General features: G+C 44.4%; 1 non-coding gene across 1 annotated transcript; it reads left to right on the top strand.

The window, feature by feature from the left end:
• The first annotated feature begins 13,479 nt into the window (after window positions 1-13,479).
• LOC119935880 lies at window positions 13,480-13,617 on the top strand. Its single transcript, XR_005453484.1, has one exon. It is a non-coding gene; the product is annotated as a small nucleolar RNA SNORA7 (small nucleolar RNA).
• Window positions 13,618-14,283: the final 666 nt, after the last annotated feature.

Here is a 14,283-nt window from a genome sequence, read left to right as displayed (position 1 = left end):
TAGTACCTCTTAATGGCAGACACTGTAATATGGGTTATAATAGCCCGTCCTCTCTTACTAAATGGAGTGGAATAACATTGTCAGGTCTGTTACTAGGGGAATCCTGATTGAATCCCCTTTCTCTAATCAGTCTGAGTAGTAGGCTTTAGGAGCGACAAAAGTAAACAGTCACTTATGTGTGTTTGAACTCTTCACCCCATTCTCTTTCCTCCTTCTTTTTCTCCCCTACCTAAGGTATACTCCCTCCCAGTGCTTTAGTCAGCATTCCATCCCTTTGGTTGGTGGCATATTAAAATTACTTCCTGCCTACAAGGGCACATGGAGATAGAAAATGCAGCTCAGCTACACCAAATCCCTTCAAAACGCAGGGGTCTCTGTGCAGTTAAACTAGATAAACCTGTGCAGTTGTCTCCCTGCTGCTGAGGCCAAGACAAAAGGAAACCAACTTAGGTCAGAGCAAGAGTGATTTAAGTTCTGCCTAATGAAGAGTGTCTGAACTGTGAGGATTTTTAATAAACAGTAGGTTACCAAGTGAAGTTGTGGAATCTGTCTCTCTGTCTGGAATTCCTCCATCCTCCAGCTCAGTCTTCAACCCACTCCTCCCCCTTAACACATTCTTCTAAGCAGATATTTTTCTCTTCAACAAAGGAACCCAGAGCTGGAGACTTCTGGAGTCCAAACAAGACTATAATATGGGAAAGTTCATCACATAAGGGACGAGTTAATATTGGGCCTGAAGGCCAGATTTGGGGATGACAGGGGAAATAGTTTTTTAAAGCTCCTCTCTATACTTCTCTTTTCTTCAGGGAGGTAGTGTTGTGCCTTTACCGTTGACTGTAAAAACGTACTAAATATGTTCCGTGTGTTTTTCATTTCCCCCCATTATCAGAGGTAACTTTCTTATTGGTGCATTCCTACAAAAAACACATGTCCTCTATATCACAATTGTACCTCATCTTCACTATCATCTTCCCAACTAAACCCTGTATTATTCATGTTTCCCATCAGTGTTGACAACACTACTATCTCTGTCTCAAAAGCTCATAACTTCAGCAAAATCTTCGACGTCTCTCATTCAACTAGCACATTCAATCTGTTGTGAAATTATGTCAATTCTGCCTTCAGAGCATCTCTAAAATCCAAACTTTCCTCTCCATCCAAACTGCTACTATGCTGTTCCAAGCATTTATCATATTCCACAGGGACTACTGCATCAGCCTCCTACTGTCTTCCCTGCCTCCTGTCTCTCGCCACTCCAGCCTATACTTCACCCTCCTGCTTGGACTGTTTTTTTGAAAAAATGTTCAGTCTATATCTCCCCACTCTAAAAGATCCTCTACTGGTTGCCCATTTATCTCCACATCAAACAGAAACTCCTTGCCCTTCACTCCCACCTCCAACCTTACTTCACCGATGTTCTATTAATATTGTAAACTCTTTTGAATAATAATAATAGTGATAATAATAATTGTGGTATTTATTAAGTGCTTATAATGTTCCATGCACTGTTCCAAGAGCTGGGGGAGATACAAGGTAATCAGGTTGGACACAGTCCCTCTCCCACATGGGACTCACACTCTTTATCTTTATTTTTCAGATGAGGGAACTGAGGCCCAAAGAAGTGAAGTGACTTGTCCAAGGTCACACAGCAGACATGTGGCAGAGCCGGGATTAGAATCCACATCCTCTGACTCCCACCCCGATTCTCTTTCCACTAGGCCATGCTGCTTCAGGACAGGGACCATACCTATTCTTTAATAGGGCACCCATTGAACACAGAATAGCACTTTGGGACAATCAATAGTATTTCCTGAAGGTTTACTGGCTGTGGAGCATTGTATAAAGAGCTTGGGAGAATACAATAGAGTTAGTAGACATTGTTCCTTCTCTCCAGGAGCTTACAATTTATCAGGTTTAACATTAAAATAAATTACAGATAGTGGGACGCAACAATTCACATTGAGGAACTAGGAGTCCTTATAAACATGATTATGTCCACGTTAGAGTTCTACTTCAGGGCAGGGATAAACCAGATTGTCTGTCAGAGTCCCTTCTAAATCTAAAAGTACAATAAGAGAAAGAGAGCATAGGATGAAATGACTAATGCATATAGACTAGAACTTAGAAATCGATACATTATTGTGAGCATACAGTTGCTGAAAAGTTATCAAGGATATATGGTAGCAGTTCCTGCTCTGCTTCTGATCATTCAGATAGAGACCACATTATCGTAATGTGATTTCTGATCACATCTGTAAAAAAATGGAATGTTACCACTGAGATCATTTCCTCATTTCATTCAATCAATGATCATATGGTTAGGCTTGATCTATTCATTGAAAATGCTTGCATTTACAATATGGTACTGCCAGGAAGAGAAAAATATCCTCAGCATTCTTATGAAAAACAAAGAGTTTAAAGATCAGGGCACCTTTAGTTTGAATATATATTTACATTGCTTTATAACCTTTTTTAGGCAAGGAATTTTATAGGAGACACTGGTGTCTGAGAAACCTCTAAAACTCGAGTGGCTGCAGAATGCAGAGGCGGGAAAATAAAAAGACAAATCACTGAGAATGTTAAATGCATCTAAATATGCTTAAGTAATAAATATGATGTGCTCAGTGCAATCTACGTATATTATTGTAGACTGTTTTAGCTCCCAATATCTCTAAATTCATTCCTGTACCTTGATGTTCCTCAGTGTTCCGTTTGCTTGGTACTTGAAAACCTGGGAACATATCTACATTTTTTTCTTGAAAAAACATCTCAATTTAAGTGAATTTAAGGGGACCCTGTGTTCCCATCACTTAATAGAGGATAATGGTAGGGGAAGATTGAAGGAGATAAGAGTGGGAGCAATGTTAACTCTACCAGCTGTGAGTTTTATTTGAGACATATTCAGAAGGTTGCTCAGCTCAGAGCATTTCAACAGAAGCTACAATTTTTCAGAAGACTATTCAGTATAAACATTAGATTTGAGTCTGGTTTAGCCTGTGTAATGAAAGAGGAAAGAGGAACCTGGTGACAGTTAGGACCCTCTCTTCTTGGCTTTCCTCCGTCAAAAAAGGATGAGGAAAGGTGGCAGAATGCAGTACTCCTCTCTAATAATAACAATAATAATTGAGGTATTTGTTAAGTGTTTACTGTGTGCCAGGCCCTGTACTAAGTGCTGGGGTAGATACAAGCAAATTGGGTTGGATAGAGACCCTGTCAGATGTGGGGCTCACAGTCTCAATCCCCATTTTACAGATAAGGTAACTGAGGCACAGAGAAATGTAGTGTCTTGTCCAAGGCCACACAGCAGACAAGCAGTTGGATTAGAATTAGAGCCCATGACCTTCTGACTCCCCGGACCGTGCTCTATCCATTATGCCATGCTGCTTTTCAAGACTGTCAGCTCATCGTGGGCTGGGAATGTCTCTACCAACTCGGTTATATTGCATGCTTCCAAGTGCTTCGTATAGTGCTCTACCCACATAAAGGGTTCAATAAATTCTATTTATTGCTCATGATCAAGGTCCAATAGACCAGCTGTGAATCCAGCTCCGCTAGCCAGACTGTAAAGGAAATCCTTGGGGTCAAAATGTTCAAGGAAAAAAAGAGTGAGGAGGGAGAGAGGAGAGAGAGAGAGGAAGAGAGAGAGAGAGAGAAAGAAATACAGGGAATAAAACAGAACAAAAGTAATGCTGAGAGTGAGAAGTAGGTCAACCCTTCCTCCCTTCCCTAAGAGATGGAGAGTGTAGATGAGATCCCCTAGAGAGTGAGAACAATAAAGGATAAGGTTATCAGGTGAAGGAAGAGTTTCAGTGAGGGCTAGGAAGAAAATCAATCAACAGTATTTATTGAGTGCTTATGTGCTAAAAGTTTGGGAAAGTACAGAACAGCAGAATCGGTAGACTCATTCCCTGCCCAAAGGAGTGTGTAGTCTCTGGAGGGAGACAGTCATTAATATAAATAAATAATTATTGATATGTACATAAGTTTTGAGGGGCTGAGGGTAGGGTGACTACCAAGTGATTGAAGGGAAAAGGTCCAAGTGCATAAGTAATGCAGAGGGGAGAGGGAGTAGAGGAAAAGAGAGTTTAATTGGGAAAGACCTCTTAGAGATGTGACCTGAATAAGGCTTTGAAAGTAAGGAGAGTGGTGTTCCGGCGTATATAGAGGGCGAGAGAGGGGATGTGAGAAAGGTTTAGCGGTGAAGGAGATTGAGCCACAGTAATCAAGCAGGTGCTAGAGGAGAAAAATATGCTGGCTGGGCTGTAGTAGGAAATAAACAAGTGAGTGGGCCAGAAACAAGTCAGATATTAGTGGGGGCTTGTTCAGCCCTTAGCTGAATGGAGATTTGAGAGGGAAGGGTGATGGGGGAAGAGAGTGGTGGGAGGAGTTACAAGAGAAGGGATGTAAGCGTTTAGTACAGTGCTCTGCATGCACTCAATAAATCAATCAATCAATCAATCAATCGTATTTATTGAGCGCTTACTATGTGCAGAGCACTGTACTAAGCGCTTGGGAAGTACAAATTGGCATCACATAGAGACAGTCCCTACCCAACAGTGGGCTCACAGTCTAAAAGGGGGAGACAGAGAACAGAACCAAACATACCAACAAAATAAAATAAGTAGGATAGAAATGTACAAGTAAAATAAATAAATAAATAAATAAATAAATAGAGTAATAAATATGTACAACCATATATACATATATACAGGTGCTGTGGGGAAGGGAAGGAGGTAAGATGGGGGGATGGAGAGGGGGACGAGGGGGAGAGGAAGGAAGGGGCTCAGTCTGGGAAGGCCTCCTGGAGGAGGTGAGCTCTCAGCAGGGCCTTGAAGGGAGGAAGAGAGCTAGCTTGGCGGAGGGGCAAAGGGAGGGCATTCCAGGCCCGGGGGATGACATGGGCCGGGGGTCGACGGCGGGACAGGCGAGAACGAGGTACAGTGAGGAGATTAGCGGTGGAGGAGCGGAGGTTGCGGGCTGGGCAGTAGAAGGAGAGAAGGGAGGTGAGGTAGGAGGGGGCGAGGTGATGGAGAGCCTTGAAGCCCAGGGTGAGGAGTTTCTGCCTGATGCGCAGATTGATTGGTAGCCACTGGAGATTTTTGAGGAGGGGAGTAATATGCCCAGAGCGTTTCTGGACAAAGATAATCCGGGCAGCAGCATGAAGTATGGATTGAAGTGGAGAGAGACACGAGGATGGGAGATCAGAGAGAAGGCTAGTGCAGTAGTCCAGACGGGATAGGATGAGAGCTTGAATGAGCAGGGTAGCGGTTTGGATGGAGAGGAAAGGGCGGATCTTGGCAATGTTGCGGAGCTGAGACCGGCAGGTTTTGGTGACGGCTTGGATGTGAGGGGTGAATGAGAGAGTGGAGTCGAGGATGACACCAAGGTTGCGGGCTTGTGAGACGGGAAGGATGGTAGTGCCGTCAACAGAGATGGGAAAGTCAGGGAGAGGACAAGGTTTGGGAGGGAAGACAAGGAGCTCAGTCTTCGACATGTTGAGCTTTAGGTGGCGGGCGGACATCCAGATGGAGATGTCCTGAAGGCAGGAGGAGATGCGAGCCTGGAGGGAGGGGGAGAGAGCAGGGGCAGAGATGTAGATCTGGGTGTCATCAGCGTAGAGATGATAGTTGAAGCCGTGGGAGCGAATGAGGTCACCAAGGGAGTGAGTGTAGATTGAGAACAGAAGGGGACCAAGCACTGAACCTTGGGGAACCCCCACCATAAGAGGATGGGAGGGGGAGGAGGAGCCTGCAAAAGAGACTGAGAAAGAACGACCGGAGAGATAAGAGGAGAACCAGGAGAGGACGGAGTCTGTGAAGCCAAGGTCAGATAACGTGTGGAGGAGAAGGGGGTGGTCCACAGTGTCAAAGGCAGCTGAGAGGTCGAGGAGGATTAGGACAGAGTATGAGCCGTTGGATTTGGCAAGCAGGAGGTCATCGGTGACCTTTGAGAGCGCAGTTTCCGTGGAATGAAGGGGACGGAAGCCAGACTGGAGGGGGTCGAGGAGAGAGTTGTTGTTGAGGAATTCTAGGCAGCGCGTGTAGACAACTCGTTCAAGGAGTTTGGAAAGGAATGGTAGGAGGGATATGGGACGATAACTAGAAGGTGAGGTGGGGTCAAGAGAGGGTTTTTTTAGGATGGGAGAGACATGGGCATGTTTGAAGGCAGAGGGGAAGGAACCAGTGGAGAGTGAGCGGTTGAAGATGGAAGTTAAGGAGGGGAGAAGGGATGGAGCGAGAGATTTCATAAGATGAGAGGGAATGGGGTCAGAAGCACAGGTGGCCGGAGTAGCACTTGAGAGGAGGGAGGAGAGTTCCTCTGAGGATACCGCTGGGAAGGATGGGAGAGTAGCAGAGAGTGTTGAGAGCCGGGGGGTTGGAGAAAGGGGGGAAGAGACTTTGGGGAGGTCGGACCTGAGGGATTTAATTTTGTTAATGAAGTAGGAGGCCAGATCGTTGGGGGTGAGGGAAGGAGGAGGGGGAGGAACCGGGGGCCTGAGAAGGGAGTTGAATGTACGGAAGAGCTGGCGGGGGTGATGACTGAATGAATGAACGAAAGTGCCATAGGGAAGTTACCTTAGCAAGGGCAGCAAAAGAGACTATAAGAGAGATGGGGTAGTGGAGAGAGTGCAAGGATAATGCTTCTGAATTCTCCCATTCCACTCCTGGAGGGGTGAGGCATGTGGTTGTCATCTTCACAAAGCTTGGAGGCAACTGAAGAGTGAAGGATGAGTTGCTTGGAATCAGCCAGAGAGTGGTGTTGAAGTGCAAAATCAGGAGCTTTTAAACCCTTTGCTCTTTTCTGGCAGGGAAAGGGCTTGTAGCTCCCTTCTTCCTGGAAAAAATGGAGAGCCCTTGACCACTGGAGGTTATCTCTCTGGAGGCCAGATATGGGGGGCTAGAAAGACACGCGATCCCATGGCTTCTGAATCTCCTACTGCGTTCTGGGAAGAGGGATGTTGGGCTGTGGTTTCCATGCCATTTGGAGAGGGCTGAGCTGAATGGGATAAGGTGACTGGAGGTCAGTTACCTGAGAAGGGGACTAGATGAATGCTCTAACACCTCACTGAAGCTCACTGTGGGCAGGGAATATGTCTATTTTACTCTTTCCGGTGCTTAGTATAGTGCTCTGCATGCACTAAGAGCTCAATAAATATCATTGATTGATTGATCGTACCTTAGTGGTATTTTACTGTTGTCGGGTAGGGACCGTCCCTATATGTTGCCAACTTGTACTTCCCAAGTGCTTAGTACAGTGCTCTGCACACAGTAAGTGCTCAATAAATACGACTGAATGAATGAATGAATGAATAAACAGAAAGTACTTTACAGTGAACTATTATAAAACTATTATAAGGTAGAGGCCATCAATCAGTCAATGGTATTTATTTAGGGCTTACTGTGCATAGAACACTGTACTAAACACTTTTAAGAGATCAACAAAATAGAGTTGGTAGGCAATCCCTCTCCATAAGAAGCTTACAGCAGAGAGGGAAGGCAGACACTAAAATGCATAAGTGCTTAGTACAGTGCTCTGCACACAGCAAGCACTCAATAAATATGATTGAATGAATTAGATGAAAGAAAATAAGGATATGTAAATACGTGCTGTGGGACTAAAGGTGGGGTGAAGAGCAAATACTTAAGTGGAAAATATCTAAGTGCATAGATGGCACAGAAGGAAGGGCAAATAGGTGGAAATGAGCCTTAGTTAGGGATTGACTCCTGGAGGAGTGGTGATATTAGGGAAAGTGGTGGTTTGTTCAATGTGAAGGAGAAAAGAGTTCCAGGCCAGAGGGAGGATTTGAGTAAGGGGTTAATATTGGGATAGACAAGATGGAAGTCCCATGAATGGGTTGGGGTTAGAGGAGCAAGCATGTGGAGTTGGTTGCAATAGGAGATCAGATCAGTCTAGGAAGCTTAGCAGCCTCGTGCTTTCTCTGACACCATACAAATGCGCAAAAGCATTTCTCCCTGCACTGACTCTACTTCTGAACCATGTTATGCCCAGACAGAATCCTATGTGAGAACAAAGTTCCTCAAAGCTTCCATCTTATTATATGAAAACTGGGTAATGTAAACACAGGCAATAGCAGAAATGGCTGTATCCCACTAAAAAGTAGGGAGACTCTAGGACTTCAAGATACTGCCAAACACAAATGTATTATTTTTCATTTTGCAAAATGATGTGTGTGTTCACGAGAGAGAGAGAGAAAGAGAGAGGGGGAGAGGGAGAGGGGGAGAGAGCGAGAGAATGAGAGAGAGAATGTCTGTGTGAGTGTGTGTGTGTGGGGGGGGGTGGTAATTTATATTTCTCAAACCACCGACAGACTGAAGGACTCAGTACTAAGTGCTGAAAGAGGAGAGAAGTTTAGCCTGCCATGTGGAAAATCATTCTACTGGGTTATAGTCTAGTCATGCCGATGGCCCCACGAAAGCTTGCACAGTATGCACTCTAATGGAAACCATCCTCACTTTCCTGTGGTCGGTGCTATTTGTAAAAAAGTTGAAGAAGGAAAATAAAGTTGGTGTTGACAAGTCATTTGGGAGGTCTTTCAGGAAGAAAATTGAAATCTTATTTCTGGGAGAACCCTAAATGCCAGTTGTACAAAGAAAATTAAATAACCAATTTCATCTCCCTTTTCTCTTTGTTACCCCTTACCATCCCCCATCGCCTTGGCACATGGCTGTATCCTTTCCCATTGTTATCTTCCTCACTTGTATACAGCTTTGAATGGGCAAACACACACACACACACACACACACACACACACACACACACACAAAAAAAAAAACAAACCCCAAAAACCTCAAACTTCTGACTCTAGGAATCTGGCTCTCAGTGTGAGCAAAAATGAGGATGCATGGAACAGCAACTGGTCTGCCTGACTAGCTGCTTCTGCCCAATAGCCACTACCTAAAGTATTCTGATATCTTTGCCAATTAATTTTGCTCCTGACTTAGGACTTGGGACTGCATTAGATGTGCAGTTCCAATTATAGCTATAAAAGAAATGAGTTTCTCCACAGAAATAATGGAGGAATCTTGGTCCTTAGGCTTCAGGATTAAGAACCATGGAGAAGAAATTGATTTTAGTGTTAGTGGTTTGTGCGACACCATTCACTCTCCCAGCCTCATCAGCCATCTCCTTGTTGGGGCACAGAGTGCGATGAACATGGAGGTGGGCAGAGGTCGGCACAAATTTTGAAATGTGTGGGCATTTTATTTATCAATTTATTTATTTATTTATTTTATTTACCCACAACCTGATTGCCAGATCTGTGCTCTTTCCACTAGACCAACAGCAGCTAAATGGAAATCATATTTACAGATTGGATGTAAGTTCTTTGAGGGCAGGGATCATATCTACGATTTCTATTGTACTCTTCCAAGTGCTTATTACAGTACTCTGCACGGAGTAAGCTCACAATGAATTCCATGGATAATAATAATAATAATAATAGCGGTATTTGTTAAGCACTTTGTGCCAAGCACTATACAAAATCCTAGGGTGGATACAAGATAATCAGGTTTCACATGGGGCTGGCAGTCTAATTCAGAGTTATAGTAGGTTTTGAAACCCCATTCTACAGATGAGAGAAGCAGTGTGGCTCGGTGGAAAAAGCACGGGCTTGGGAGTCAGAGGTCATGGGTTCAAATCCCAGCCCCACCAATTGTCAGCTGTGTGACTTTGGGCAAGTCACTTAACTTCTCTGGGTCTCAGTTACCTCATCTGTAAAATGGGGATTAAGACTGTGAGCCTCCTGTGGGGCAACCTGATCACCTTGTAACCTCCCCAACGCTTAGAGCAGTGATTTGCATGCACTAAGCGCTTAATAAATTCCATATTTATTATTCATTTTTTGAGAAGCAGCATGGCTCAGGGAAAGAGCATGGGCTTGGGAGACAGAGGTCATGAGTTCAAATCCCTGCTCTGCCAATTGCCAGCTGTGTGACTTTGGGCAAGTCACTTAACTTCTCTGGGCCTCAGTTACCTCATCTGTAAAATGGGGATTAAGACTGTGAGTCCCCTGTGGGACAATCTGATCACCTTGTAACCTTCCCAGCACTGAAAGCAGTGATTTGCAAGCACTAAGCACTTAATAAATGCCATATTTATTATTGATTTTTTGAGAAGCAGCATGGCTCAGTGGAAAGAGCATGGGCTTGGGAGTCAGAGGTCATGGGTTCAAATCTCAGCTCTGCCAATTGTCAGCTGTGTGACTTTGGGCAAGTCACTTAACTTTTCTGTGCCTCAGTTACCTCATTTGTAAAATGGGGATTAAGACTGTGAGCCCCCCGTGGGATGATGTGATCACCTTGTAACCTCCCCAGAACTTAGAACAGTGCTTTGCATTTAACAAATACCATCATTATTATTATTGTTATTATTAGAATAGTGCTTTGTACATAGTAAGTGCTTAATAAATGCCATCATTATTATTATCATTATTATGAGGTAACTGAGGTGTAGAGAAGTTAATTGACTTGCCCAAGGTCACACAGCAGGTAAGAGAAGCAGTGTGGTCTAGAGGGAAGAGCAGAGACCTGGAGTCAGAAGACTTGGATTCTAATCCTGGCCCCACCACCTGTGTGCTGTGTAACCTTGAGCAAGTCCCTTAATTTCTCTGTGCTTCAGTTACCTCATCTGTAAAATGGGAATTAGGGCTGTGATCCCCATGTATCACAAACATCCCCAAACTATGTCCAGCCCAATTATCTCCTATCTACCACAGGGCAGCACTTGCCTGGCACATAGAAAACCCTTAGAAAGCGCCAATAAAGAAAGAAAAGTGGAACGGAGGGGATAAGAATCCAGGTCCTCTGACTTCCAAGCCCCTGTTATTTCTATTAGGTTGCACTGCTGGGTGTGTGAGTGTGTTTCTGTGTGTGTGTGTGTGGGGGGGGGGGGGGGGGCAGGGAATATGTCTGCTTTTGTTATATTGTACTCTCCCAAGTGCTTAGTATAGTGCTGTGCACACATTAAGTGCTCCATAAATGCGATTAGATGAATGTAGGTAGGTATGAGACCTGTCTTTTAGATTCCAGGAAGTATAAGCTTTTATGGTTGGTAACAGATGAAGGAAAAGATTTGATATTTTTGGTGACCTTTAATGTGCTTCTTGTGTACAGAACATTATACTATGTGCATGGGTAAGTACAATATCAGGGAGTTGATAAACTTACCAGCCAGTAGAGGAGCTTACACTTCATGGAGATGCTTTCGCTGATTTTTCACTTGATAGTTCACAGGATGACTTAAGATAATCAACAGGCTATTTTAAATTACATAAAATAAAGGTTTGTTTTTGTGACTTGAAGTTCATTTCTTTGAATGCTACCAATGATAATTTTTAGAAAGAAAAAAAAGAATTGTAAACTCTATAGGCACCAGAAGAAAAATAGAACTATTTTATTAATAATATAGCTTGCTTTTGTACTGGGCTTTGTATTTCCCAAGTGCCTTCAAATGAAATAATTCCATACTCTCTGTTCCCCTTGACTTCACCTGGCTCAGGCTCTGTAGCAGAGAGGTGAGCACAGGGTAATAATAATAATAATAATAATAATAATGGCATTTGTTAAGTGCTTACTAGGTGCAAAGCACTGTTCTAAGTGCTGGGGGGGATACAAGGTGACTAGGTTGTCCCACATGGGGCTCACAGTCTTAATCCCCTTTTTACAGATGAGGTAACTGAGGCTCAGAGAAGTTAAGTGACTTGCCCAAGGTCACACGACAGACATGTGGTGGAGCCGGCATTCGAACCCATGGCCTCTGACTCCAAAGCCTGTGCTCTTTCCACTGAGCCACACTGCTTCTCTATTTACAGGGTATATGATAATAATAATAATAATAATAATGGCATTTGTTAATCACTTACTATGTGCCATTCATTCATTCATTCAATCATATTTATTGAGCACTTACTGTGTGCAGAGCACTGTACGAAGAGCTTGTAAAATACAATTCAGCAACAAATAGACAATTCTTACCCAACAATGGGCTCACAGTCTAGAATGGGGAAAACAGACAACAAAACAAAACAGACAGGTATCAATAGCATCAATATAAATAAACCCCAAGCACTGTTCTAAGCACTGGGGTAATAATAATAATAATAATGGCATTTATTAAGCGCTTACTCTGTGCAAAGCACTGTTCTAAGCGCTGGGGAGGTTACAAGGTGATCAGGTTGTCCCTCATGGGGCTCACAGCCTTAATCCCCATTTTACAGATGAGGTAACTGAGGCCCAGAAGTTAAGTAACTTGCCCAAAGTCACACAGCTGACAATTGGCGGAGCCGGGATTTGAACTCATGAGCTCTGACTCCAAAGCCCGTGCTCTTTCCACTGAGCAACGCCACTTCCACCATGGAGTCCAGGTACGGAGCCTCTGCTGCCATGGGTCATCCTCTAGCTGCTGCCACTGTTTTTTCCCCCATTCTGTCCCCTCGCCTGCTCCAACCTGTGGTCCAATTTGAGCTTTGCAGTGTGTGGAGGGAGATGTGAGCCAAAATGCCATCCCTGTGGTCCAGAATGGGTCCTTCATCCTGGAGAGGGACTCTCCAAGCTGCCACCACTGTGGAACTGATGCCGCTCCATCCCTCCCCCATCCCCTCACCTGTGGCACACTCCAAGGTTCACCTCCGAGCATCTCCGGGTACCTCCAGTCCCGCACACAGCATGCCCACCCACCTACTGGTCTTGAGTCCTGCCTCCACTGTTGGATAGGCTCTCTTAGCTTGGAACTGCCAGCCCCTTCTGACACCAAGGTGCCATCATGTATCCCCTACTGCCCTGGAGAGCAGACCACGGTGTTCCCTGGAAGTGTTACCAGCAGAGGATACCTCCAATCCCTGCCTCATCACAGCTTGGGATTCAACCTAGCATTCAATCTTTCCCCCATTACTTGGTATTTTCGGTGTGCCATCTGTGTTCCCCCACACCCAGGCTACAAGATGACAAATCAGGTCACGAGGTGGAGATCATTGGGACATCTGGAGGAGTGTCTAAGAGCAATTGAGACCATTGAGACTGAGGGATGTCACGTTTCTGCTCAACAGCTCACAAGAAGACATAGAACTCAACTAATAGCAAAGGGGCTAATAGTGGTTTACACAGTCAGTCTGTCAATCATATTTACTGAGTGCTTACTTTGTGCAGAGCACTGTATTAAGTTCTGGGGAGAGTACAATACATCAAAATATTGTTAACCTTAGGGAGACAATCTTCACAAGGGCAAAAGGGAACCGACTTTGTCAATTTGGGGTGGGCTTTTCATTCATTGATTCATTCAATCATTCATTCAATCATATTTACTCAGTAATTACAGTGTACAGATCACTATACTAAACGATCGGGAAAATACAATACAACAATTAACAGTGACATTCCCTGCCGACAGCCAGTTTAGAGCCTGGGTACGGAGACAGATATCAATACAAATGAATAAAATTACAGATATGTACATAAGTGCTAGCCCCTCTCAGGGTCTCAACTGGAGAGTTTCCAGTACTCTACCAGTCTTGGCTAAGGGAGGGAGAGTTAAACAGAGGCCAACCCATTTAATTCCTAGTTTGGACAGTGGCTAGAGAGTGAAAGGCAATCTATTGCAAGTCAAAACTCACCCATGCTGGGCAGCAGCAGTATGGGAGAGATTTGAGGGCGGAGACTCTAGTTTACTGTGTGGAAGGCGGCCGTGGTAAACCACTTCTGTATTTTTACCAAGAAAACTCTATGGATACACGACCAGAACGATTGCAGATGGAGAGTGGAGTGTTCTGGAAGAGGTTTGTCTATGGTGCTGCTATGGGTCGAAAACGACTCAATGACATAAGACAAGACATAGTGCTGTGGGACTGGGAGTGGGGAAGAGCAAAGGGAGCAAGTGAGGGTGACACAGAAAGGAGTAGGAGGTGAGGAAACATATGGTTTAGTCCGGGAAGGCCTCTTGGAGGAGACATGCCTTCAGTAAGGTTTTGAAGTGGGGGGCTTTTGCAAATTGATTGTATTAAAACCCCACCCACGTAACCCCACACTCAGTACCTGGACCTCTCAGGGAGTGGTAATCCTCTCAACATCACTGCAAGACAGGGAGAGACAAGTATTATGATCTCCATTTTACAAGGAAGAACTCAAGGCACAGAGAGTTTAAGTTATTTTCTAAGGTCACAGCAGGTCAGTGGTGTTCCAGAGACGGGAATTCAAGGCTCCCAGCAGTCCCTAACTGTGAATTTTTGTGGACCGTGCTTTGTTGATTCTGTAATTATGTATACCAATATAT

Source organism: Tachyglossus aculeatus, chromosome 1 (assembly GCF_015852505.1).
Source record: "Tachyglossus aculeatus isolate mTacAcu1 chromosome 1, mTacAcu1.pri, whole genome shotgun sequence".
Lineage (NCBI taxonomy): Eukaryota > Metazoa > Chordata > Mammalia > Monotremata > Tachyglossidae > Tachyglossus > Tachyglossus aculeatus.
This window is presented reverse-complemented; position numbering and strand designations above follow the sequence as displayed.